The sequence below is a fragment of the Anser cygnoides genome, chromosome 1, assembly GCF_040182565.1.
Source record: "Anser cygnoides isolate HZ-2024a breed goose chromosome 1, Taihu_goose_T2T_genome, whole genome shotgun sequence".
In the NCBI taxonomy this organism is placed as follows: domain Eukaryota; kingdom Metazoa; phylum Chordata; class Aves; order Anseriformes; family Anatidae; genus Anser; species Anser cygnoides.
The window spans coordinates 143,925,894-143,949,991 of NC_089873.1; the positions used below are offsets into that span (position 1 = coordinate 143,925,894).

The 24,098-nt window shown below is 38.4% G+C and overlaps 1 long non-coding RNA gene across 1 annotated transcript; it reads left to right on the forward strand.

The window, feature by feature from the left end:
• The first annotated feature begins 20,444 nt into the window (after positions 1-20,444).
• LOC106041644 (uncharacterized) lies at positions 20,445-23,540 on the forward strand. Its single transcript, XR_001210574.3, has 3 exons — positions 20,445-20,576; positions 20,663-21,342; positions 22,425-23,540. It is a non-coding gene; the product is annotated as an uncharacterized lncRNA (long non-coding RNA).
• Positions 23,541-24,098: the final 558 nt, after the last annotated feature.

A 24,098-nucleotide genomic window follows, 5' to 3' on the forward strand; every position in this document is an offset into this window, starting at 1 on the left:
TGTCATCACAGGGCTATGTTCTGGACTGCAGAAAGTGAGTTTTTTAGGCCCTCAGAGCACAGATCTCGCCCATACAGCTTGAAGGGGCTTCACAGCTTCTGCACAATGGCTTTGAAGCAAGGCTGGTGAGACCGTCTGTGTGCTAGTTACAACATTAATCTGTTCTTGCACAGTTATGCTGTATTTTATGCAGGGTGGGAAAGGATTCATTGTGGAAATTATGTAGAGTTACTTATTGGGTATAAGTGATTTGCCCATGCTCCAAGAGTACTTAACATGTTGTAGGCTGCACACTGCAAGATTCTTCATTTTAAATGCATAGAATTGAAGAGATTGTGAGATTATTTAGAGAAACTGCTTATGTATTGCTGGCCCTTAAATTTCACCCACTTATCCTCAGACTGAACACCCCAATTAAGGCTGGAGCATATCTTCTGAAAAGACGTCCTGTCTTGAGATGAGTTGAATTTTCAAAAAAATGGAAAATCCACAACTTCCTTTAAGAGAACTTTATCAGACTGTGCATCACTCCCCTGGCATTTCAAGCTTGGTAAGAGTAAAAGTAGAAAAAATTTTCCTTGTACCAGGATACACAGAAGAAGCAAATCAGTCAGAGCCAAATTTGGTTTACTGTATTACAACAAAAAAATAAAAATCTCATTGGTTATGTATAATGCAAGTATTTATTAATGGGTTTATGCCTAGAGAAAAGAAAATTATTAAAAAATTATCATAAATAAATCAGGAATACCTCAAATCAGATTTATCCAGTCTGTAAGCATCTACCAGACAGAGAAGAGCTGTTGAACAAGTACTGAGATCTGGGCAATAATGACCCTGCCAAGCTTGCCTTTCCTGAGTCCATTGCAGTTTATATGTGTGGAAAGTATAAGTATAACCTAAGTACTGAGCTGGTAAGTCAAATACCTGCAGAACAGGTATACTTAAAAAAGAAACTTTCCAAGAGGAGCTTGTCTTAGTAAAATCCTGTTTTACCTCACCTTGTAAAATCCTTGCCTTAGTAAAATCCTTTACCTCACCTTAGTAAAATCCTGTTTTACCCCTTCACCTTGGTCTTCAGGAAAACCTTGTCTAAAAGATTTCACGATTTTTTAAATGAATTTTATGTTCCTTGTAACTATCTTCTACAGATTGGCTTGATAGTTTAAGATCCCTCAGCATGTTTCATTCATGATTTGACCTATATTTCAAAGATGGCTTCCATAGAAAAAAAGCTAGGATCCATAGCTGTTGTGTACCAGGCAGCCATCTGGTTTCTTTTGTTCAAGCAGGATCTCTGTTAGACCTCTAACTTTTAATGACGTTACTAGCCTGGATCTGTAAGGAAAGTAGTTGTAGCAAATGATCAATTAGCAACTGAGAACATTACTGGGGTGTTTCTGATGTTGTTGTTGTTATAAATTACAGCCTATTGTTATATTTTTGTAAGTATGGAGCAATTGTATATTAGCATAAAAATATGGGTCACCAGTATAAGAACATTAACAGGTGTTCCTAACTATATTATTATTTTCTTAGACAATAATAATGTGTTATCAAAACATATAGCATCACCCTCATGGTGATTTTACTTCAAAATGTTGAAGCTGGAAGGGAAAAAAAAGGATACTTTTGCCTTTTTATAAATGGAAAAATTTGGCAACTTTTGTTTTAGCAAATGTGTTAGCTCTCATGGTAAGAAAGTCTGTCTGGTGAACACAAGAAGGCTTTCTCCAGCTGGATAGTGGTTGGGTGTTCATCCCTTCCGTACCACTTCTGGGGACAGGCCTTCCACAAAACACACATGTTGCAGAGCCATGGGAGAAGCCTCCCAAAAGCCTAGATGACATAGTCTGTGGAGTTTGTGACTGCTGGAAAGCATACACTTAAGATTGTGTTAAATTTGCTGAAAATCTTTGGCAGAAAATCCTGTGGAGCTCAAGGCTTTCAAAAACCCTACTAGTGTATTATTGAAGACACTTAAGTCTTTCCAGCTCAGATCTGGCTTTCCCAAGGTTTTGGGATCACCAGCTGTCAGATCTGGTGGGAACATCCCTTGTTGTCTGTGCAGTTTTATAAGTAGCTATCCCTGGAAAGACTGAGGAATTGGGTTCACAACTCAATTTGTGAACTTTACACATAGAAAAAAAAAAAAAAAGCTTGAGAGGTTTCATAAAAACATCTGCAATAGATACTGACTAGAGCACTACAAATACTGGACTACAGTAGACAAGTACAAGAATACAGGAAGTGTTTCATAACACAATACCAGCACCATCTTATGTATTGACACAGAAAACTGCTAATGCCAAAAGAAAAAATGATCTCTGTGTTCACAAGTGAAGGGCTCATCAGCTCCTTACTAACTAGCGGACTGAAACCTGCACAAAAACTTTACATCTGAAGCAAATCCTTGCAGCTCCTGCATAATGTGGGCTGGGCTATGTTTCAAAACTTCAGCTGTGATTCACACTTATTTTTACTAAAGCTACAGTTATTATTAGCAAGTTTAAATCTGAAGCTTTTCATCAGATTGAATATATGCATTATGGTTTTTTTTTTGTGTGTATACCCAGGGCAGAAACAATACAGTGCATGTTAATATCACCTTGCCTTGTTTAACTGTGAAAGTTATTTTGCATATGAGCTTAGCTAATAGATGTTACATCTGCTGGATGATTATGTTTTTCTAACTTTTATCATTCTGTTCTATTTTTGTCTTATCTTTGTACATTTATTCTGTGTTCTCTATGGAGAATACCTTACAGATTCCTGGCATCTTCTTTTCTTTTTTCTCCAATCCAGCTTTGATTCTACACAAGGGAGACGTATCAATGGTTAGTATTACTGTCACTTAATGTTTCTCTAGATTATTTTGTTTATATTCTCATCCATAAGTTACTTGGCAATATATATGGATGCACATATATATATTTTCTAAGTTACTTAGCACACACGTACATACAAGTGTACTACAAATGTGGAAAATATTTTACATGGATCCCAAAATGTATCATTATACCTGATTTCATGTATCAATGAAATCAGTCAAAAGGCTTAGTAATCAGTCACGATGAAATCCCGACTGTACAGAAATAGGTAGGTAGATGCTATCTTAGACTTCAGTTCAACCAGGATTTAAAACACCCCTTTCTCTTCCTTGTGCTGTTAATTTTTGATAGTTTGCACTGCTCAGTGTGTTTAACAGTGTTAATGCAATATTAGATGCACCCAGAATACTGACCAAGGAAATGTTTGTAAACAGATGAAAGACAGGACGTTTGATTTCTGTATGTTTTTGTTTGTTTTTAAAAGAACAAAACTTACATATAGATATATATATATATTTGGTGTTAGTGATGTGTTTTTGGAGGGGTAGGATAGGATAAGGGGTTGGAGAGAAAAAGATGGGAAAAAACAGAAGTAGGAGAAGCAGACTGAAGAAAAGCTACCTTTTCCCACCAGTGACTTGGGCAAGGCATTCTGCAGTGCCATGCTGCTCACGTAGGTACTAGGATACTCTGCAGGTCACTTTCCTTGTGACTGAACGAGGTTTGGATTTTTAGTTTTGAAGGAAATTCTTCAAAGTACCTGTGGACTTCTAAGAATGGTTAAATAAAAGTATGTTAAAATTGAGATGGATGTGAGAATTCTTAGCTTATAGTTGAAAATATACCACCTTCCTTCCCACTAACCCCTACCCTACTCCACCCCCCCCAAAAAAAAAAAATCTAGAAACTTTAATCAGCATTGGTATAGATTTGATATATAGCTCTCACTAAAATATTTCTAATTCAAAATGTCTTGAAAGTCAAGATCAATTTACTTTATTTGATGGTCTCTCTACTTATGATATGAGTCTCTGAGACCCCAAGTTTTAGAAATAATGATTCACCCAGAGTGTGTGCTTATTTCACTTTCTGAAAATTAGACTAAATATGGAGAAAAACAGTCCTAGCAAGGATAAAACAATTTTTTCCCTGCCATGTTACAGTATAGTGTAGGGGTCTTCATGGTTCCTGGACCATGTTTTCTTTTGGCATTTTTGCAGATCCAACAACTGTATTACAGTGAAACAAACCAAGTTTTATCATGTCTACTTTGCTGTACATGTGTGTTTGATAAATGTTTTGTGATACCAACATTATTCTCAATATTTCCTTGAAAAGCTTAACAGTTACGCAGGAGTACAGCAAATACATTGGCATAAATATACTGGTTGGCCTGGAAAACAGAAGGGTTGATAAAGCAAACTCATAATTGCTCTTCCTCTTAGGTCAAAGATGATATTATATAAAGACTGCTTTTTAGTGGTTACTTCTGTCAACTCTTTAAGTTTCATGTAATTCTCTTTAAGATGTAGTTTATGAAAATATATCATCTAATTGATGGGAAATCTTGAAATATTTGCAGTTCTCTGTACTTAAGCAAGTTTTCTATTGTGAGTCTTTATTTTCATGGAATATTTGTGGGGGCTGTAAATGTCCTAAACACTCATGAGAGTTTTAATCCAATGTCACAAATTTTTTAATTTTTTTCCTGAGAAAATGATTTTCTAGATTCTTGTTAGAGCTACCTCTATTGTGAGATTATGAATTTTACAGTCAGGAAGAGCAAAAATGTCTTTTGAGTAGCAGGACTGTATACTTCATCTTCTTACATATACCATTAAACCGACACTTATGGCCCTTTTATTGCTGTGACAGACAATAAAGAGTACTCAGTCACACTGAGCTCTTTGACTGTTTGGGTTACATAAAGGGCCCAGGTAGTTGGCATAGATCTAAACTGTTGGACAGAACATGGCTAAGAAAAAATTGGTAAGCAGGACTGGGCAACACAGACGGATTCTGGACCTTATCTTCTTCCTGAAATTTCTGCTTTTCAGGCTTCACATAAAACTGAAAAACAATTTCAGCAATATTATCTCTCTCTATATATTTTCTGTTTATACAGACCACTTTTTTTTTTTTTTTTTTAATTCTGGAATATAAAAAAGTCAAAAGTCAACTAAATTAACAAGAAAAAAATTGTTTATTTTCCTGTCTCTCATTCTTGTTTCTCAACCAGCTCCATTTTTCCACCTAAAAGCTACTGCAGAGTTTTGCAGCACTTGAGTTGTCTGCCAAATCTGTTTTTAACTGTCAAGAATGCTGGGTATGGTGGATACATTTGTGACACCTCTGTGTCAGATACAGCATGTATGAAAGGGCACAGTTTCTTACTGCTCAGAAGGAGTCCAGCATCCCACCAGAGCTCAGGGTAAATTCAGCCAGAATCTCTTGATGGTGAATTCACTATGCTGACTGACAGTGCACTGCAGGACCATAAACAGAAGGGTGAACAGTCTCTACAGCTTTTGTTTTCACCTCCAACTTTCACCTTGACCTCTAAATTTCTTGCAGTTACCATCTCAGAGAGCAACACTGAGCCACCCAAAATGTTCCTCTTTCTCCAAAACAACTCCTCCTTTCTCTTCAGCAATATGTCTCAGTTTTAATGCGATACTGACCTTGGACTCACTAATGATCTTTACATGCTACCCATCTCTGAAATAAGCATCTAATTTTTCATCCCACTGTACAAGACTAAATATTTAGTTTAATTATTTGTGGGTGACCATCCATTCTTAATTAGCTAGGAGAATCAATATCTATTGTATTTGTGGAAAACAATATTTAAGACTGGAATATCTCATTAATGAAACAAAACCCTATTTCCATATTTCTTCACATTTGATCTGTTTTAGACCAACTTTATGATACCATTTAATCATTTTAAATTGCTGAACTGGAGATTTTCCAAATTCCCCTAATTTGAAGTCACACAAATTTTAGCCGTGTCCCAGAGCACCTTCTTCATATATTCTCTCTGAGTATATATGTTAATGTGCATTAATTATACTTTTTCTAAGTACTGTACATGTTTCTGACATGAGGGTTCTACATTACAGTGAAGGATTATTGTACTTTCTAGGCCCAATGCAGCTACAGCAGCTTCAATCACTTTAATATATTTTATAACAAGTAGCATTTAATTAACAGTACATCTCTTGTCCAAGTGAGGGATCCAATCTTGCACAGGTTTAGACACACACTTAATTTTGAGCACTATGAACAGCCCTATGGAATTGGTTATTTTGTTAAAAGAATGGGTTTCTAAGACAGAAAGCACTTGCTTCACAAGCAACTGTCACTGCAGAGACTTGAGAGAGGAACAGAACTATTGTTAAGAAAAAAATATTTTTCATCTGAAGATTTTTTTATATGCTTCAAGTAGCTCTTGCAGGCATGGTTTATAGTGACTACATGGGGAACCATAGAACTGTGTTGTCACTGGAGTTTTTTTCAGAAATCTAATTTCATGTATTCTGAAGAATAAGTTTTTAAAGGTATCTTTCAACATTAAAATAAAAAATTAAAAAAAAATTAAAAAAAAGAGAGAGAGAGAAAACATTTTTGGAGCAATATTAAGCTTCTGGGGAAAGGACAGAGCAGCCTTTAAAAATCTTTCTTGCTCTACTACCAAAGCCAAATGCATAGCACACCTGTTCCCTTCATGGATTTGCTGAATATGCTCACATTAGATATAAAGTGTCCTAACCCAAAGGGTTATAAAAACCATTGCAGTACAAAGGAACATTTTCAAGTTCTTGCTGATTGTTTTGTGCCTAGTTGGGGACTTTGGTCACTCTTTGCTTTGCACATGTGGGATTGACAAGATGGGAGCTCTAGCTCTCAGCACTGAGACAGCATGGCTTAGGATAGGAATACAGAAACACAATGACTGTAGTAAAATGTACTTTTTCTGTTAAAAGCTGAAATTATTAATGAATACTAAAAAATAAAAGACAGATGACAATAAATAAAAATTACAGATTACAAAAATTACAGATGACAATAAAATTTCAACATTCAACTATTATGTATGTATATATATGTATTATATAAATAATTACAAATCTTAAAACATTTCCTTCAGAAAGAAAGTAGTTTCTTCACACTGGTATTACAATCCAGAGTATCTGAATGTCTCCACTGCCTGAAAAATAATTTCTAAACCTTTTTGTTAAACCACTAGGTGGAGATGTAGGTTTACCAAGCTAGGTTTGCAACAAGGCTTTAAAGGCACAAGATTGAAAAATGCCTCTTAAAAAAAAGTACAAGATTGATAAATTATGTATCTTGTTGGTTACAAATTCCAACACATCTTTGAAGGAGGAAAAATGGGAAAAAACTAAATGCTCAGTTGTAAAATTGTCCAAGCAAATTATTATTTTTTAAGACACAAGTTCTGATGTTTAAGACTCTGAGAGAATAATCGCTTCATGTTATAAATTGTCTGCTGCCAATACACACACATTTTCCTTTATTCTCCTACCAGCTGCTAGCTCATGCTATCAGTGGTCAGGAACAAACAAATAAAAACTACCCCTAAATTTTTTAGCCTGCTTTCAAACTTTCAAACCAGTGGAAATATGCCAGCAACTAGCAGATTTCTGGACTGTTTGCTCATGTTAAGGGAATTGTTTTTAATTCTAGGACTTTTTCAGCATCCTGATATCTAGTATAAGATTGCAAAGCAAAGTATGCTATTCTGAGTTGCTTTACAATAATACCCATTTCTTTCTGTCTTTCTGCCATGTGTGCCTCATCATATAAAGGGAAAATCAGAAGTCAAATTGAACTGTTGTTTACATGCACTGCTTCCACTTGCCTTTTACATAAAGCTCTTCTATATCCACTCCTTATCTGTGTGCACTACAGACCCTCCCACAGCAGACAGCAAGAATCTGGGCATTTTCCAACAGGGAAGAGTCATTCAGAATTCATTCTTCCATATTCCTCCCCTTAATGAAAACTCTCCTGCAGCTCCTGATATTTTTCTGATGGGTAGAAAAAACAAGTTCTATCTTGACTTCCACCCCTCAGCATCAAAAAGAAGTTAAATAATGTAGTCTGTTCTGCCTTCAGATTCATCTAAGAGTTCTGCATTTTTTCTTTTTTCTCCCTTCCCTTCCCTTCCCTTCCCTTCCCTTCCCTTCCCTTCCCTTCCCTCCCCCCTTCCCCTCCCCCTCCCGCTCCCCCTTCCCCTTCCCCTCCCCCTTCCCCTTCCCCTCCCTCTCTGCTCACTGTAACTGTCAAAGTCTTGTTAGAGAAAATTTGGGAATGAATCGACCTCCTTTTGAAACCTTTAGAAAAGAAATGCGTTTCAGATATTGTTTTGGGGCAAATCAGTATCTTAATAAAAAATAACCCCTCTTTTTCTATAACCTTGGATGTGTACCTATTTTAGCCAAATGTGTAAGATTTAATACCATTTGTTAAAAGCTCTGAAATTCTGCTAATAGTGCATGTAAGTCAAAGATGTAAGATCATATATTGGTTCTAGCTTTTTTTTTTCTTGACTTTTTTTTTTTTCCCACCATCATTTCTGCATTTCTGGCAAAGCTTTCTTGTTTTATGAGGAAAAAAAAAAAAAAAAAAAAAAAAGGAATTATATTTCAGAAACTAAAAACTGAGAATTGCAACATTTCAGAAACATTTGTCCAGTGATGTGATTATTTCTATTAGTTCCTGCAATGTCTAGGGCTATTTCCAGGGAGAATGGAAGAAATAAGACTAACAACTAAATGTTAGAGCAAATTAAGCCAAAAGAAGGGAGACATTTCTCTATTTACTAGAAGACTCTTAAAGAGTCCACCATCAGACAAACTCCCAGAACTTGTGATGCAGGGTCCTGCAGCTACAATCATCATATTCAAGGGGAAATGCAGGCTGTTGGGAAGATACACAATGAAGCTCTTCCAAAAGCTAAATTCGTGGAAGGGGAACAGCTATAGTAAGAAATCTAAGGAAAGGCACCTTCCTTAAGAAACAATGATGTTCTAATTTTGCGGAAGGTATATCCCCACATCTTAACAACAATATTTCTCATACTCTTGTCCTACCCTTCCCCACTGCAGCACTTCCCAAGAAACACTGTTAGTTACTAAATGGTGACACTGGTTATTTATATAAAGACTAAAATATTTCAGTGCAAAGTACTTCAGGTTTTGCTCTGTGAAAATAATATACATATATGGGAATTTTAACAAAGCCTAAAAGCTAGCTAGAGCCAGGTAAATCGGTGGTAAGCAGAAAGCAAAAAGCAACCTGGTTGGGGAGGAGGCAGAATTCAGTTTTAAACTCAAAGGACTGTGTAATTTATTAGTATTATAAAAATGCCTATCATTTTAGAAATACATGCATTGAGCAACTGTGTAAACCAAAAGTTCTCATGTACAGTGAGGTAGAAAGAAAGAAACAAAAATCTCTGGGTGAGATAGAAAACACGGGGTTAAAGCTGCAATTTACTAAGCACTACTTTCAGGGGGAATCTCTACTTTTTGCAAAACAGAAAGAGTCAGTGAGGTGAGAGCTTTTCTGCTGAAGAAGGCAGCAGATCTGCCCCTAGGCTAACATGTTAGCCCCATCCCAACTAAAACTTGGGTTTGTACTAATCCAGTTCAGATCCTCACCCCAGCCAAATCCCCCTTTGGCTTCCTCAGCCGAGAAACTGCCCGTCTTTTCATCCTACATTAGCTCTGAATGCCTCCTAATCAGTTACAGATTGAGAAGGAAAACCAAGAGCCCCTATATTAAATAGCATTTTCTCCTCAAATGTTGGATATGAAGTTCTCCTTAAAAAGCATTTCCTACTGCGGTCACACACAGCTACTGAGGTACTCGCTGAAATAACCCAGCACAGAATTAAGACTCTTCCGACAGTCAGGGAAAAGAAAGATTTCAGTTTAAGCCTAATGAAAAAATAAAAGAAAAAAAAATAGTGTCTGGCAAGAGCCTCTTTTGCAGCTAATCAGTAATGTTGCATCTTAACCCTTTACGTGCTACAGCCCAAGACTGCTTCAGGTCACACCTTTTTTAAAGTCCCATAATGACAGGACAAATTGCAAATAAGAAACGGAAAGAGGCAGGATCAGTTGCCTGGTTTTAGGATTTAGCTGGCAGCAGGAAAGCTGTAGGGTGCATGGATTCACAGTTTCTCAGTGGGAAACTTTGCCCCCCACAGCCAAACCACCTCCTCCCTGTCCTTGGCTGTCCCTGTAAAACTATTTCACTGGGATTGCTCGACTAGTTCAACACATCTTCTTCTCAGCCATCCCTGGTTTTAGGGTCTTATAAATGCACATGCACACTCACAGGCACACACATAAGCACTCTAGCTTGCAGCCACTGTAACAAACCGGAGGGCATGGGGGGAGGACCACCTTCTGATGCTGAAACCTCAGGAAAACAGGCATTTCCCTTACTCTGAAACCCTCTCTGCTTTTAGACGGGAATGCATTTGACCAAAACATGATGCTGTTCATCTTACATGGCTGTTTGTCGATCATTGCTCCTGGAAGGATAAGCAAACCCTATGGAAAGACATTTATCTAAATTATCCTGATAAAATGCTATCACTCTAAGGGGAAAGAAAAATGAGGTAGAATGCTAGTTTGTACACAAATACTTTTCAATTATACTAACCTGGAGGAAAATCAGGATGTGGAGTTGAACTACACATAATAAAAGTTGGAGTGCCACTTTAAAAAATAAAATACTTTCCTTAAGTGAAGTTTTTCCTTTGTAGGGATTTAGTCTGTTAGAGAAGAGGGAAAAAAATGAAAAATATGAACCTCCTCTCCCATTCAAACTGTTATATAGTTAGTGTTTGTGACTTCTCCCTTGACAACTAGATAAGAAGATAAATGCGTGGTTTCTCTTAATTAGCCTTTCTTAATTAAAAACACCAGAGGTATTTGTGATCATAATGAACTCTTCTGACAGAATGGTCACTTGTTCTTCAGGATGTCACTCCAGGAAAATTAGATTTTTTTTTTTATTTTTTTTTAAATGGGGGATAAATTCTGTGCTAAGGAAGAAATAAACGATGCCCGCAAAAGCAGTGTCCCCTTGGTTTTATCTGAATGAGATGGATGTGTATCTGGAGGTTTTTAGAATGGTGTGGGGCAGTATTAGCCATCATTAGCACCCCAGTATGGATCCAATTCACTAATTACTTATGCTGTCTTGGTTCACTGAGATTTAAGTACCAAGTCAATCCCATTATCTGCAGTCTCCCAAGCTTGCCAGAGTCATCTGTCTTTTACGGAAAAAAAGCACAAGGGTTATCAATAGGACCCTGAAATACTTGGGATTTTCCCACTTCAGGAGGAGGCAAGATTAGTCCTGACTAAAGTCTCATCTTCTCTAAGCTGCTACTTGGGATGTGATAAAACTGAATGCTGACAATTATCCATAACTACACGAAGAGCAGGAGCGAGGGGGAAGAAGGCAAAAGAGGCGAGGAGAGGAGCCTGCCACACATGCCTGCATCTGTCCTACGGTTGCAGGCAGCTTCTCGTACCACCTCCGAGCTACAAATTACAATTCGTCTGTTACAAACACGCGATAATATAGTCAGGAATCAGAAATTAAAATATTCCACAGGCCTCGGGCCTCCTCGGAGAGAAAGAGAGAGGGAGAGGGGCTGAGGGAAAGAAGCAGGGAGAGGGAGACGGAGGAGCAGACCGAGCCCCCGCGCTGCCCGTGCTGTTTGCGCCCTCCCTTCCGCATCCTACATGTTTAATGTCTGCGGCAGCGCCGAGGCCTTGTCTGTTTGGGACGGTTGATTGACATCTGCTCTGCTGAGAGGAAGGAACTGGCAGCTATTGGCAGCACTGTCACGTTCATTTGCACACTTTATGAAGCAGCAGTGTGGCTACTAATACAAAAAGAAATCTTCTAAGCAGCATGACATCTCTTGGAATGGAATATTTGTCTTTACAAATGATTGCACTGCTGCCAGTACTTGACATGGTGCTCGCAAACATGTGTAATTGTTGGAAGTGTAATGATGATTATTTGCATATTTAATGTTCAAACAAGTACTGGAGAAGCAACTTAGACTAAACCTTTTATGGGGAGGATTTAAATATGTTCAGCATCAGCCTGATGAGTCCCAGAAAGGAGTCGGGGTCTGAGGGGAGAGCTGGTGCGCACCGCTGCTGTAGGAAGGGGAGCTTAAGAAATCACCCTGGAATTCGCTACTCAGATGTCTTATAGGTTTATTTTGAGACAGATTTCATACGAATTCCTCTCCCATTCATTTTAATTGCTCAAAATTATATTTAAATGCAATTATAGGAAAATTTAGGAATGGTCTATTTATCATGTGTCTGAAATCAGCCAAACAGCAAACTGAGGAAAGTAGATAAGCAAGCACATGTTTACCAGTGACATCAGTTTACAGCAAGCCTGCACATGATGGCAATGGTATTTTAACTCTTTGGCATGAGTGTGAGATGGGTGTAGGACATGGGGAGGGAGACTTACAAACCTCATTTCCTGGGCTGGAAGTACAGTGCTGGACATTTGGCTGGGAAATCAAAGCCATGTCCACGTTGACAGAAAAGGGCTTTCCTCCCTGTAGAAAGCTCTCTTCTTTCTGCTTGAGAGACAGACTCTTCATTTTCCCTTTCCACTTTAAAGATTTATTTTATTTTATTTTATTTTATTTTATTTTATTTTATTTTATTTTATTTTATTTTATTTTATTTTATTTTTTTTTGTGACACAGAGACCTAGCCAGCACACAGACCTTGCATGGGACATATGTGTACACTGGCATGCACAGTTAGTTATATGTATGGAAGGTAAAGCATCTTACAAAAGGGCTCTCCAACACAGCAAAAAGAAACAATCCTTTTGAAGGTAATATTGTTCCCCTGGGAAAGAAGCACATCAGTTTTATCAGTGGAATAAATTCAGATGATACAGGTACATGAATGGCAATTTAGCTCTTCACCTTTAGTGAAAAATTTCTTTAACTGAGGACGTCATTTTCCAAATTTATATATATTTTATCTTAAAGACAGGTTTTCTCTAAGTTGCAACTTTTCTTTCTTAAAATACTTATTAGTTTTCATCTCATCACCCTATCCCAACTCTCCTGATTCTTTCTTTTCCTTTTTCGTTGTCTTGATCTCTCCTTGTGGTCTATTGTGGATCATTTCAGTATCAAGAGATTTATAACCACCAAATCCTACATTGTCTGAGGGGTAGCACAATAAACTTGACTCAATTATCATGCTGTAAATTGATTAAAAAAAAAAATCTGATGGATGAATAAAGACTGAATATCTTCGTCTCTGACCCTGTCGTATCATCAGCAATTCTCTGGCAGGACTCCCACTTGATTGACAATGCTGCTAATGAACACTGTCTTAGGCCATGTAATGATTTACCTGCCATGAACAAGGTTTGGCAATGCTACCTTTGCATACCTGTCAAACAATTAATCCTTTAAAAAATAGATATATTGTCTTGAAGCATGAAAGTGTCTGGAAATTAATAGAAATGTGGAGGTATAAGATAAATACATGTCTGCTCATTAAGCTAATCAGGATTGTTTTTTTGCTTATCTTGTTCCAAAAGCACTCCCCCTCTATTTATTTCAGCCACCTGTTGTCTTATCCTTGCAGGAAGCCAATATCTTCCTTTATCCAACTAACTCCTACCTTATGAACTACATCTGCCAGTAATGAATACGGAAAGTTGAAAGCTTATTGTGTGTAATCACTCTTTGCACCTATTGGGCTTTTTTCCCCCCTCACTCATGCTCAGCCTATCTACCTTCTCTGTCCTGCCTTTTTAGAAACTGAAGGTAAGGAAAACTTTGTACAGCACCTGGTATTAGGAATGTGCAGCTCATTGGCCTATGACTCTGCCTCCAGATGCTAATCAATCCTCCTCACCATACAAACATAGGAAAATTGCCTGGATGGAAAGGATCCCTCTTTTGATCACAGATATATGTAGCACTCCCTAGTGCCTGAGCAGGATTCTGGAACAAGGTTAATCAATGTCACTTTGCTAACAATAAACAGTGTCTTTTACTTCTTACTTCTTCAGACATCATGAAATGGAAGAGCCATATAAACCCATGTTTGCAGGCTAAGAACATTACTCACCGTGTGTCAATATGTATCGCAGATACCTTCCACAAAATGTAACTTGTCTGAAGCACAGTCTTGCACTTTTGTAAATAGCTAATTTCTTGCCTAAAAAGTGAGAATGGGGGTATGAGCAGAGGAGGGTGCTAGGAAAAATAATGTTGAGGAGATAAGGGGCTCATAAAAGAAACAGTTAGACTGCAAAGTTGAATTTAGTTCCTTATGAAATTCTTTGAAGAAGCAAAAGTATTTAAAAAACATATGACAATAATTAGCAGTATTTCTTTGGGGATTTGTTTGTTTGACCTTAGCCTTTTAATCTGTCAAAGTATGCTAATAAGCCTGACAGACAGAAAGATAAAATGCGGAGACAGATGAACTAACTGAGAAAACATCAGTACAATACTGAATATACTTGTGGAAAAAGGAAAGAAAAAGAGTGCAATTAAACATTACCTCGAGGCTTTGATGACATGCTCACTATCATGGCAAAGTTTCTTCCAAATTTGGAAGGAGTGTATACTCGAGGTCACTATCATTGTGTCTGGCATCTCTGACGGTTTTACTTTGAATACAGAGACATCTTTCTAAGTTAATTTTTCCTCTTCATATTTCTGTCTTATGTATTGAAACACTGTTTTCTGGATGTTGTCTTTCTGCAGGGTATTACTGGGTGCATTTCAACAACCCATAACTATTTATGTCTTGAGAATCCTAGAGCTGGTGAATAAACATGCAAGAGATTTTATTTTTTTCCGTCTTGAAGACCTGTGAAGAGGCTTGGTTTCCAATAGGATTTATTTATTTATTTATTTATTTATTTATTTATTTATTTATTTATTTATTTTCTGTGAGATCTTTCAGGTTATCTATGTGAAGCCTATGAGAATGATGGTCCCCAAAATCAGTAGTCACTTTTAATGAACAGTCTATTCTTCATTCAAGGTGAGTTGAAAAATCTCTCAACAGGAGTAAATGACAGTACATGAGTCAGTTCTCTTAGCACACAGGAAAAAAAATTTACATTTTCCTGATTTTTTCTTTTCTTCTCTTAAGTAACTGATTCTATCTTCTCACTACAGTCAAAATGGGCTTTTGGTGATTCTAGAATAAGGTCATAACATAACAACAGGCATTTTGACATGCATTGCCTGCTTTCAAGGGTAAAGCTTCTCAGCTCCTTCTCTTCAAGGGTTGTGAAAGCTGCCTGATGATGAAGATTTGTTTTGCATTGGTACCATCTATCTTCAGAACTCCAGAGAAACCTTCTGCAAAATCAGAAACATGATGCTGTCATGTTCCTAAGTAAAAGACTAGTCACTCCCTCTTTGACTCAAAAGAACAAGCTGTAAAGAAGAGGTTAAAAAAATTTCCCTAGCCTGATGTGACCATATCCTCATGTATTGGGATTCAGTTCCTGATGGTCGAGATAAGAGTTGTTGAAACAGCAGAAATTAACTGAGGGGCACACTTTCCCTTTCAGATGTCCTGCTGCCATAGCTCTAAACCAAGAATTTAAACCTAAATCAGGATGTAGACTTCTTTTTGCTGTGTGACTAAGCTGGGTAACTCACTTTCATGAAGTGAGACTGTGAAGGAGTTCTTCAAAATAAAATGTTTGCACATTGTATATCAGTGTATCTTATTTCCTGACAGGACATCTGATACTTAGTTTTTCCATACACCCAAAGGAAGCATGACATTTAAAAAAACCCTTTTTCCAATGAGTGAGCTACCCACCCCACTTAAGCTCCCTAAAAATATGCAGAAAATGAAACACAGACATGTCTTAGCATCCAGAAGTGTGTCTGAAATTACTGCCTTTGCAAAGCTTTTACATTTAGTCAACTTTATAATCACTTAAAGAGCTCATCCAAGCTTCGATTTTTAAAAATGTAGCTAAGGGCTTTCTTTCTCTCTCTGAGCCAGATGCAGAATTATAAACCAAAAATTAAAGCCAATTAAAAAAAAAAAAAAAAAAGTGAACACATGCTCTAGCTGAAGGCAGTACCCAGGGCCTACTGCTAAGGACTGGACTGACCTGCTATATGCAATGTATGGCAATGGTCCTCATGCCAACACCTTGGAATTAAGGATACTGCTCTGCACAGAGCACAGAGCATGCCCCCGTTATGGCGTTTCTTAAGAACTGTAGCTTTACTTATTGATGCTTGGACTTGATGATCTTAAGGGTCTTTTCCAGCCTAAATGTTTCTATGATTATTGGTCGACTTTCGCCTGCAGAACGTGGAGCAAGAGCTCTGCTCGGGCTTTCCTAGCAGGAAGGAGATCTGACTGCCCGGCCAGCTTGGGTCCCTTCCCGGCTCTGCAACCACTACAGATGCGCCCACCTCCCCATCTATTTTCACTGCTCCTCTTGAAGCCAAACTTTCTGAGGCGGGCGACCGAGCGAGCAGGGAGGCACCTTCGAGGCGGACTTCCAGCCAGGCGGGAGACACGGAGCAGCATCCCCCGCTAGGCAGACCCCCCCGTCTGGCTTCCGCAGCCCTTTGGGGGCCGCTCAGAGCACCCCGACCCCTCCGGCAGCCCCCCACCTTCCCTGGGCGCCGGCCCCGGTGGCAGCCGCAAGGAGAGGAGCTGCGGCCGGAGGCGGCTGGGGGGAAGCCGGGGTCGGGGGGAGCCGGGGCCGGGGGGGGGCCGAGGCGGGGTGGCGGCGCCTTTTCTCCCTGGCGGCTTGGAGAGGTGGGCCGGGGCTTTCAGAGGGGCTGACAGATCTGAAGTTTTGGAGGCTGAATGAAAGAAACACTCAGCTAACAAAACTGTACGCCACAGAAGAAGTTTCATCTGGTCTGGCCAAATCCCTCCTTTCTTTCCATCTTTTCTCTCCTAATAACAGCTGCCCTCTCATTCCCTGTTACTCCGCTGTGAAGAACAAAACCTCCCTCTGACTATCTGTTTTTCTTTTCTTCCCCAGAGTAGGTCTCATTACTGGTGATTAGCAGATGATTAAAACCAATTCAGCTTCCCCCAGTAGATATTTTCTCCCTGTTTGTGACTAACGCGTCAGTCTTCAATGAACGTGCTCCTAAGCTTATTAACGGGCTCAGAGGATTAGCTGCCACCGAGCGCCGCCGCTCCGATATTGTGATGCAGCGAGTGACATGGAACCATTTGCCGAGCACAGGCAGGGCCGCTGGGACTAAATATCTAAATCACAATTTTAGTTTTCGTGTAGAGCGAGGCTGGGGAGAGGGCGGGAGGGAGGGGGAATCCTAACAATTATTACAAAAATCAAACGTTTGGCGAAGTCTGAAAATAGTCTTAAAGCAAAGGGCAGAGGCAATCACGGAGAATAAAAACCAACCCCACCCTCTAAAAAAAAAAAAAAAAAAAAGAAAAAAGAAACCAAAAACCACCACCACAAAAAAACAAACAAACAAACAAAAAAAAACCAGAAAACCTAACCCAACTCAGCTACAAAATATAAGAGCTTCCCTCATAGGGAGATTCGTTGATCTGAAGTCCAAAAGGGACTGTTCTGGTCAGCTCCCACTGCACAACATACAGGCCACTGTCGAGGTTTATATGTGAAGGTGTGTATCAAATCTATCTGCTGCCCAGTTATTACTATGTAAAAGCCCAGCCTGTAGCACCCACAAATCAGAGATTAGAGAAGGATGCAAAATTAGAAGCTTGATTTTATCCCACTCACCCCTTTAAAAGCTACCAGACTTAAATATAATTTAATAGCTAATAATAAAGAAAAAGAATTTGAAATATCTGCAGGTTTGGATTATGCACTAAATTATCCTGGAGATAAAAAAGAAACATGGTGAAATAAGTTACAATGGGTCATGAAAAATATTTTCAAATCATATTCTTCCTATTATTTTATGTGTTCTATTTGTTCTCATTTTTTAAGTACCTTGGTAGTGAATTGTGGCCACATTTATAAAATTGACTCCCTACATTGCACTTCTTTTCACTATGTAGACCTCACACATAAGTAGTCCAGATAAATAAATTGATTTGCACTCACACACATTCCAAAGTCTCTTGGAGCTACCAAATGACTAGAAAATCTGGCCATCAGAGTTGTGGGAGAACTCAATTTTTCATTTTGGGGTAATTTCCTCATGCAAAACATTCCTTCCCTCTCAGAATAGAACACGGGAGAATAAAGTTTTTCTCAAAATTTCCTATTGTATGAAATAAAAAAGAAATATTCTTTGATTTCTGGTCAGGTGAAATATTTAATTTATTCTGACTTGCAAAATTTACTTTGCTCTGTTTTTTTTTTTAATTTTTGTTTGTTTGTTTGTTTTTAATAGTCACTTCATAGTACCCATTTATTACACAAACAGAAATGAAAAGTTTTTAAAACGAAAGAAACTCTTCTTACAGTTTTTTTTTTTAACAACATTTTTGCAAGCACAGATTTCTCAGTTCATTAAAGCCCTGACATTAAATACTATTTAGAAAGAATATTTCAAAATTCGGGAAAATACTTCATATCCCAGAATCTATACTTTTTATACTGAAGATTGTTTCAGAGGAAAATTGCGGAGTGGCTTTACTGAAGGCAAACTCCGATGACTAAACACAGATTTAAAACCTTAACTTTAAGTATCTAGATTTGAAAACAAAGCCAAAAGGAAAAGAAAAATAAACCAACACACACACACAAAAACACTTTTAAAGGATTTTTTCTCACTCCTGTATTAAATGCTTTAAAATAAAAGAACAAACTCCTCCCAATAATTCCATTTCTACATCTTTAAATTTCTTCCCTTTATATTTTCCATTGTCCTCTTTCCAGTGCAGCTTAACTCTGAGTGTGCTGAAGCTTGAAATGTAGCTTCCGATTTATAATAGCAACAGGGCATGCAGCAAATGTCAACAAATCCCCTGTCACCCAGGCAAGAAGGAAATGTGAGAGGTAAGGCAGAGTAGCCCTTCCTTGCTGCATAATACAAAAAACCCTCAGTGAGAAATAAAGAATTAAGATCATGCTCATGCAAAACTGTACAAGACCATTAATATTGAACCAAAATTGGCACGCTATGGTGCCAATCACTGAAATAACCAATTATACACACAATGCAGGTATAGACCTATGTGCTTGATATGTAAGTAAATATAAAATGAAACTCCTCCACCATCTACCTCCTCCTCTGCAAAATTAAAGGAATTCCAGCAGACCACATTGACCATATTCTGAAAAAAGCACCCCATAAGACCCACATCACTGACCTCAAGTGACCTCAATAAATAAGTAACTGCTGAAGGATCAGCTCTCTTGTTGTGAAACAATAGACCCAAACTTCAGTGGAGCGCATGCAAGAAAATGTCACAGGAGGGTAGCACAGGATTTCAGAGCAGAAAGAAAGTTTGGGGAATAACAACTACATAGCCAAGCAACCAAGAAAACCTTTTAGCAAGGAAAATTCTGCATTTGTCTTCACTTCTGGAGCATCAGGTAGCACCCCTCTTGCTTTTCTGCTAATAAAGATGGGGAGATGTGATGGAAATACATCATATTCTTTGCCATTTTCTCATTTTTCCCTGTCTCTAAGACGTCATTTTATGAATTTATTCATTGGTCAACAAATGATTCCTGGAAAAACATACCAGGCTATTGGTTATTTGTAAGTTTTCTGTCAGTGGTTTTTTCTCTATGTGATCTGTCACCTGAGTCACATTACAGGCTTATTTCTGGCTTCAGTTTGGAAGAAAGTACCTGTAAGACAAGAGGGAAAGCTGCCTTTGATTGTGTCAAGAGGTCTATGAAATTAGGAGCTGATAGACTGGCTCATAAAAGAAATTTAAGAATATTTTAAATCTTTTCCTTTGGACTACTTCCTGCCTGAAAAATCCTTACTGGGAAAATGTGGATGTTATGAGCAGGTTCATTCTTAAAATGGATTTTCTCCTTTTATCGTCAGGGACAGAAAGTGATTTAGACAAATGGAGTGTGGTAGGAAGCTTTTTGTGTGTCATTTGAGGCCTTGTCCCTCTGCAAGATGAGACCAGTGTGTATGAAAAACAGGGTCTGTTTGTCCATCATATATGCAGATTTCAACTCAATAGCACAATTGCAAGAGAGAGAGTTCATCTTCAGAGGCTGCCACCACTGAGTTGGATATTACCTCCTTAATCTGAGCTATGATAACAACCTTGTGTTAGTTAAAACCACCTTCCCTCTTGCTTTACTTCTTTATGAGACAGAAGTAAAGAGATGATAAAGTGAAACATACTACATCTGTGGCCACAGCTGAACTGGATCAGAGAATGGGAGGCTGATCTAAAATTAGGTTTTGACTGCTAATGTTAAAGCATTCATGTCATAGTTTAAGGTATCTGACTTAAATTTAGAAGTGGTCAGCATAAGAAAGAGTTAGAGAGAGACAGACAGAGCAGGAGATATGCAGTGGACTAGTCTTAGCACTCAGCTGTTAGCATTTGTTACCAGCACACCAAGCAATCCAGCAGCACTGTTGTGCAGGCATCAGCACTGGAGCCTCTCTTCCTTGAGACTCTGGTTTTAAAAAACAGATGATTATGCAGGAGTAGTATTTTCAGCATCTTTTTACATGGAAAGATGGAATGTGTCTGGGTAGCAAAAACTCCATTTTCTGATTCGCTTGTGTGTTTACTTTGCTTTGCATTCAGTTATATATATATATATATTTTTTTTTTCAGCACAAGGATTTAAAGTTGTTGCTGACTTTGTATTCTGCTGTACCACAACACTTTGTAGAGGAAAAGGAAAGCAAATGTGCAGAGTTGCCAGGATACGGATTTATTCAGAACTTCAGCAGCCTGGCACTTCTACTGTGAAGTTCCTTCCCCCTTGCCTCACTCCCTCATGCTCCAGCAGCAGGCAGATAGACAAGAAATAGGAAATGACCAGCTCCTGTTTCACACTGTAGCATTCATTTTCATTTTATTCTGAGCCTTTCACAGCCCTATAGATCAACATGACTGTTTTCAAATGACAGCTGTGAAATGGGTGCAACATGGAAAATTCAAGTGGTTAGTCTGCTTAGAAGCATGCGATCCTTCTTTCCTGCTATTCCTACTTCCAAATGTTATTTTTTTTTAGTTCAAAAGTAGCATTTGGGGAGAGGGAAAATAAATTAATTTACTAGACTTTTTCTTGTGAAATAATAGATAATAACTGTTTGCAAACACTTTTAACGTAGAGTAAGTACTGGACAGAATTGGTGTTTCCCATCCAAACCTGCTGCTTTGGGTCAACATTTGATATATGTCTTCAAAAGGGCAAGAAACAACTTCATGTTTTACAAAACTCTACAGCTCTTAGAAGCTATCCACACGCTCAAAGAGCGAAGAAGAGTTTTTGAGGACAAAAGAGACAGGTATCATCTTTGGTCTTTTTACAATGGCTATATAATATATTCAAAATATATATTCAAAATACTGAAGTAGTTTCTTAAATATGTAGTTTCTTAAATATCTGCTTCCTGTGCTTGATTTAGCTGGAGTTGCATGTGGAATTGTTATCCTCAATCACCATGTTCCCTTTCCTCTTCCCCCAGTTTATAATAGTTACTTCTAAACTACGGCCAAGTGGAGGGACTAAACTAACTAACTAAAAACTAACGTCAAGCAACACTTTCCAGCACTTCAATATGATATTAGAATAATAATAATAATACAAGACATGATTATGAGAGTTGTAAATATAACTATTAAACAATAGGTGCCACGAGTTCTTTATAAAGAAACTTTCTACCTCCCTGAGAAAGCTACCTGAAAAGCTATGCAGCTTTTCAATACTTAAAGAGAACTTTAAAAAAGATGGAAAGTGACTTTTGCTTAGGCAGACAATGACAGGACAAGGGGGAATAATTTTAAACTAAAAGAGGGGAGATTTAGGTTAGATGTTAGGAGGAAATTATTCACTCAGAGGGTGGTGAGGCTCTGGAACAGGTTGCCCAGAGAAGCTGTGGGTGCCCCATCCTTGGAAGTGTTGAAGGAAAAGTTAGATGGGGCTTTGGGGAACCTGGTCCGGTGGGTGGCATTCCTGCCCATGTCAGGGGTGTTGGAACTAGGTAATCTTTAAGGTCCCTTCCAACCTGAGCTGTTCTGTGATTCTATGATTCTATGAAATCTTTTAAAGTAAATATTGGCCTGGAAGAATTTCAAGACATTCACTATTGCTTCTACATGTTGGCATGGTTGTTCCTTTTCATTCCTTGTCCTCTTCTCCTCTTCCTTTGTACCTGGTACTTTTTGTTTGTTTGTTTGTTTTTGTTTTTAATAAATTTGAAAGATAAAATTACCTCATCACTTGAAGGTCCCACATGGTAGATGTCTGCTGGCTACATAAAGAATTGTCTTCAGAGATAAAAACTTACTTCATCACATATAGCAGCATAGATGAAAAATAAATAGAAGGCAAGTACGCTATGATTTCTTGTTTTCATCTCTTCTTCAGGAACTCATACATATGTGTTCCCAAATCAAAGGGAAATCTGATGTATAGAAGACCATCCAAGAGAGCAGCAGATTTCTGAATTTGATGGAGCAGTTCAGTAGTGATGAGAAAAACGGGAACCTGGGGAGATACTGAAGGATCATGGATTATCAGAAGACACCTGATCTGCAGTGCTGGAGAGATGAGAGATTCATTAACCATGTTATAAGCTGGAGGAGAGAAAATGTTGTCAAGTAGTGTTTGCATGATTTTCAGTGGCATTAATTCATCCCTTGAATATGCTTTCTTTTTTAAGAAATGATGAATTTCACTAAAGGTGAAATGAAAGAAATCAGTCCAATTCAGAGAAGGCCCACTCTAGCTCTGTATACCAAACAGAAAATTCCAAAATAACCTCAGCTGTACGGTAGTATGGATGTTGCAGGCCAAAAGATTTGATTATTGGGTTTCCATATATTAGAAGAAAACACATTTTCAAAACGTGTTAGCATTGCACACTATGCATCCAGTATATGAGCCCATGAATCTTCCATCTTGATTGCACAATAATAGACGGGATAGTATCCATTCCTGGTAATACACTCACAGTCACAGTACAAGGATTTGCTCAGCTCAGGGAACCCATCTGGTCAAACTTAATTGTTACTACAGCAGTATGTTTAATTTTGACAGCCCTGGGTGATATGAAAGAATTAATTTCATTGTAAACCTCAATGACCACTTCATCAGTGGTAGATATTCCCACCTCTACTTGATAAGCGACTGACTTCTAGCTGCAAATAGCAACAGACAGCAACACTCTTTTGGATAATAAATAGCAACAAACAGCACTTGAAATTTCTCAGATGCATAATTTCATAGAATCATAGAATGGCTCAGGTTGGAAGGAATTTTGAAGATCATCTAGTTCCAACACGCCTGCCACGGGCAGGGATGCCACCCACTAAATCAGGTTGCGCAGGGCCTCGTCCAACCTGGTCTTGAACACCTCTAGGCATGGGGTATCCACAACCTCTCTGGGCAACCTGTTCTGGTACCCCAACATCAGAGTGAAGAATTTCCTTCTAACATCTAATCTAAATCTCCCCTATTTTAGTTTAAAACCATACCCCCTTGTCTGATTGAGCAAAAAATCACTCTCCATTTTTTTTATAAGCCCCCTTTAAGTACTGAAAAGCTGCAATGAGGTCACCCCGGAGCCTTCTCTTCTTTAGGCTGAACATCCCCAACTCTCTCAGCCTGTCTTCATAGGAGAGGTGCTCCAGCCCCTTGATCATCTTTACAGCTCTCCTCTGGGCCTGTTCTAACAGCCCTTCTTGTGCTGGGGATTGACCTGGATGCAGTACTCCAAGTGGGGCCTCACAAGGGCAGAGTAGCAGCTTCATGGCTGACACAGAGCCCTCTAAAGTCTTTATGGATGTGGTTTTGTTTCATGAGACAATTCTGTACTTGGTACTATATTTCCATCTGAACTTGCTACTTCTAAAGTGAACTTGCATTCTTGGCTCAAGCTTTTGTCAGCTAATACTCAGTTTACAGCTCCTTTGTTCTTGTCCATTAGCTCCTGTTGAGGTGCCAGTACTGCTGAAAAGATGTATTTTTGTCTTCTATGATCTCAGACCTGCTTCTGATTTTCCCACTGGTATCTGATCCAGCTGTGGAGAAGCATAATAG